Source organism: Apium graveolens, chromosome 3 (genome assembly GCF_009905375.1).
Source record: "Apium graveolens cultivar Ventura chromosome 3, ASM990537v1, whole genome shotgun sequence".
NCBI classification, from domain to species: domain Eukaryota; kingdom Viridiplantae; phylum Streptophyta; class Magnoliopsida; order Apiales; family Apiaceae; genus Apium; species Apium graveolens.
The window spans coordinates 33,666,914-33,671,779 of NC_133649.1; the positions used below are offsets into that span (position 1 = coordinate 33,666,914).

General features: G+C 39.5%; 1 non-coding gene across 1 annotated transcript; it reads left to right on the forward strand.

The window, feature by feature from the left end:
* Positions 1-419: 419 nt before the first annotated feature.
* Positions 420-526, forward strand: LOC141715907 (small nucleolar RNA R71). The gene has a single exon (XR_012572649.1). It is a non-coding gene; the product is annotated as a small nucleolar RNA R71 (small nucleolar RNA).
* The last annotated feature ends 4,340 nt before the right edge of the window (positions 527-4,866 follow it).

The following is a 4,866-nucleotide window of genomic DNA, read 5'->3' on the forward strand; positions in this document are numbered from 1 at the left end:
AGTTGTCAGGATTATAAGTGTCTGTAACTGGTTGCTGCGATCTCTGAAAGTTACTCACAAACTGAGTTGATTCACTAGATATAGTGCATTGCTCTGTCACATGCGGACCTGCACACAGCTCACAAACACTAATTATCTGCTTAACAGCATAGTTAGCCAGAGAATCGATCTTCATAGACAACGCCTTTAGTTGAGCAGTGATAGTCGTAGCTGTATCCACCTCAAGAACTCCTGCTACCTTGCTCTGTGGCAATCTCTGGGCTAGATACTGATATTCATTAGCAGCCATCAGTTCAATTAGATCATAAGCTTCCTCATAGCTCTTTGCCCATAATGCTCCACCTGCTGCTGCATCGAGCATGGGTCTGGACTGTGCTCCCAACCCATTATAAAAATAATTGATGATCATTCAATCAGGCATTCCATGATGAGGACACTTCCTAAGCATCTCCTTGTAGCGCTCCCAAGCTTCATATAAAGATTCTCCTGATTACTGCGCAAATTGAGTAAGAGCATTCCTGATTGCAATTGTCTTCGCCATAGGGAAGAATTTAGTAAGAAGCTTCTGAGCAAGATCTTCCCAAGTAGTAATTGAACCAGCTGGTAGAGAGTGTAACCAGCTCTTAGCCTTGTCCCTCAGAGAGAATGGGAACTGTCTCAGCTTCACAGCATCTTCAGAAACACCGTTGAACTTGAAGGTGTCGCAGATCTCAATAAAGTCCCTAATGTGCATATTAGGATCTTTAGTTGGAGAACCCCAAAACTGGATTGAATTCTACACCCATTGAATTATGACATGCTTGATCTCAAAGGTATTAGCTGTGATAGCTGGCCGGACAATGCTAGATTGAATGTCATTGATCTTGGGTTGAGAAAAATCCATCAAGGCTTTCGTTCGTGCTGCTGGATCTCCCACTGTAATGAGTACCTGAAACACAAACAAATAAACCGTGAAAGTAAAAGAATCTGAGTCAGTGATCGTTAACGACCACTGATGACAAGCACATAAACTAAAAATAAACACCGAGTCCCCGGCAGCGGCGCCAAAAACTTGTTAGGGCGAAAAGATGCGCTAATATTCACGCAAGTATACGCGTTCGCAAGTAGTATAAGATATAAATCACATTCGTTCCCACAGAGGCTGGTTTAGGTTAATTTCAATTTATGCACCTATGCAACAATGTATGATTATCGCTCAATGCGAAGACAAATAACAAATTGGGTTTTTATTAAACTAAGAGATTATACTAAATAACATTAACTAAGAGAATTGAGGTTGAATTACTATATATGACAAACATGGGATTCTAACTTCATTACTACTTCATTCAATAGCCTTTTCGTTCTTAACCTTAGCATGTGATGGTGATGACACTAATCTGATAACACGAAACTGATAAACGCCAACTTTCGTTGCACGAGTACCATTCTACCAGACATCCACAAAAGAGATAGAAGCTGAATAGGCACCAATTATATTGAGACCCTATATGTCCATAGAATTTGACAACATAACGGTTTAAACACAAGTTATCTATAATGATTACATAGGGCAAGTAAAACGGTTAGAGTTACCTACGAATCATGCATACAAATACATGAACCTATGCTAACATGGCAAGTTCTAAATCTCAATATTCACTGTCGCTTTAATAGAGATTAACACACTATATTATATGTTAGCTACGCACATAAGACGAATAAGCTCAACCAATTCTAGGATATCAATCAATCACCACACACCAAGAGATCGGAACAATTTAATTATTGAAATCCATAAGTAAATCCGCTAGAATCCCACGATAACGATTAGTTCATAATCAAACTCATTGTCACCATGGGTTCCAATGAAAGCATGGTATAAAACAAGGTCTTAATAAACTGAATAATAATTAAAGTACGAATAAACGATATCTAGGTTCAACAAGAACGAAAACGAGCATCCAAAGTTACAACTAATTCAAAGAATCACAAGTTGAAAACATGATCTTCTTTTTCAGAGTTGTTCTGTGCTTCTAGGTCTTCTCCTTGGTATCCCAATCTTCCCGGATGATGAAAACCCTTTTTTTAAGTATATATACGCCCCCAGTGGACCTGGACCCTTAAAATCGTCAAATTCCACTCAAAAAAGGCTTTTTCAGCGAAGTCAGCGACCAGCCGCGTCTCGGGCGGCCACCTCAGCTCTCCGGGCGGGCGCCTCAGCTCCCGGGCGGCCGCCCCACATCCCGGGCGGGCGCCTGGAGCCTGTCTGGAAAAATTTCTGATGAATCTTATTTTGGCCATAACTTGAGTTCTACTCATCAGAATTAGGCGATTCAACTGCCCACGCGAAGCTAACGAGATTCTCTACAACTTGACAATGGCCTTGGCTTCCAAATCTGATCACTTTTTATTATATTTACTTTAAAATCTCATTTCTTCATATAACAGATACCTGAAATGCAATAATACAAAAAAACATCAAAATACCAATAATTTGAGTCCAAAACACCAATTTAAACTTGTAATAAAGCATTTCAAGTGGATATAAAATCTACTTATCAAAGTATCGTGTTTACAGCAAAGGAGGTTGAGTATGTTGTTACTCCGGAAATAGTTCGAAAAGCTCTACACCTACCTGAAAACTGTCAATACAGTTCTGCTGTTGAGGAGCCATTGCTACAGCAAATGATGGTTAATCTTGGTTATGAACAGAGTTTGGCTAAGTTGGGTCAACTCAAATGCCCATATATTCGAAAGGAATGGAGCTTCTTCTTCGATTGCATCACGAAGACGTTTGCCAATAAGTGCTCAAATTTTGATGCCATTCCTATTCTGACACAAAAAATTGGGTATGCACTCTTAAACCAGTCTCATTTTGATTATTCAAAGACTGTGTTATATTTTATAGGAGATATAATGAAAGAGGACAGGAATGTAGTTTACTTTGCTAGGTTCCGTCAGTTAATCTACAGTCATTGTACTTCAGAAGAACCACAATTAGCAAGTGAACAGATAGCATTTATATTAGCTAAGAGGGCTTTTACTGATCTCTTAACTGCTGACAACAAGAAGGGAGTTTTGAGACCCCTTAGAATTCCTTTATCAGTAAAGCAAGCTCTGGTAAATGCTGATTATGATACCTATTCATTACTATATCCTGATGTCCAACCCACCAACACACAGCAGCCATCAGAACCAACCATTAATCAAACACAGCAACCACAACGATCAGCATATAATCAAGTGAAGCCTTCTCCTTCTAGAGCAAAGAGGACTAAGACAGTACCTCAGTCACAGCTTAAAAGAAGGAAGATAATTTTAAGAGATGAGTCTGATGATGAGGTACAGGTTCAACCATCAGAACCTGTTGCTAAAGTAGCTGAGAAGGTCTCTTCTCAGACAGCTCAAGAAACTGGGAGTTCTAGGCCCCTAAAAAGGCTTAGAAAGCTAAACTCTGATGATGAAGCTCCCAGAGTCTCTTCATCAGCTAAGAGACTTAAAAAGCAAAGAGCAATGAGGGTTGTAGAATCATCAATCTCTGATAAAGGAATGGAAGCAGCAGCTGAGGAAGGAGGTCAGGAATCTCTGATCTCAAAAGACCCAATTGTGATTGAATCTCTTCCCACTACTGAACCAGACTTTACTGAAGCTCACAAATCTCTTATTCAAGAGCCAGAGAATACTCAAGAACACATGCCTACACCTCCTGTATCTCCTATCATTGATCAAGTACATGCTGATACTCCAGGTACAAATGCTGAAATAGATATTCACAACTTGAATGTGCCTGAGGTTCTGTACTTGGAAGCTCCAACCATTCCTCAGCAAACTCCACCAGCAACTCCACTGCTAGATGATGATGTTCATGCAAATGAATCTTCTATTGCTTCACATACAGTTATTCTATCACAAGATGCTGATACTGAAGATTCTGCAAGTTCTGTTGAAATAAATGCTGAAAATACTGGTGAAGCTGCTACAAATGTAAATGCTGATGCAGCTGGTCCTTCAGGACATGCACCTCTACAAACAGTTGATAAAGCTGAATTGATTAAAAAGTTTGTGAGAGAGGATGCGCCAGTACCTTGGAGTGAAAACTTCAGAGGAAGAGAATGGATCAAGGAGTGGAACAAAGTTGATTTGTTCCTACTGCAAATATTCTTGCTGAGCACTTCGCTAAAGCTGATGAGATGCTAATGAATGATGACTTCAAAGCATAGCTCAGAGTTACTGCATTGAGTACCAGGATCCTTCAAGGTCAACACTCAATAACTGAAGCCAAGGTGAACAAAATTCAAGAAACACTGATTCAGCAAGACATGAATGTCAAATTGGAAAAGAAAAGGTTTTTTAAGCCAGCCTTTGACCGCATTGGGTATATAGAAAAGACTCAAGAACAGCAGCAAGCTCAATTATCTGATATTTTGAAGAATCAAGCTGCTCAATAAGACCAACTTAATGAAATCCAAAACTCTATGGAATTGCTTGTCTCCCTGCTTCTACCAGATAATGCCAAAAAGGGGGAGAAAGTGATTAAGTCCAAATGCAAAAATGATCAACCACTAAAGGGTAAGGATGATGATAATGAAGACCAGGGAAACTCTGAAAGGAGTAGAGGTCTAAGTCAAGGCAGGGGTTCTTTATCAAGCAAAGCCAGAACTACAAGTCAAAGAACAAGTTCTGATGCTGGGAGAAGAACAAGTTTTGATACTGGTAAAAGGATAAGTTCTAATGAACAAACTCTGAAACTTGATGAAGAGATCTCTAAAAGGCTGTTCCTAAAGGAAAATCCAGGCATGGATATTGAAAGTCTGAAGGAAGAAGAGATTAGACTAAAAGCTAAAAATGACATATCTAAGTCAAAGTCTAAAACTCAAGACACAG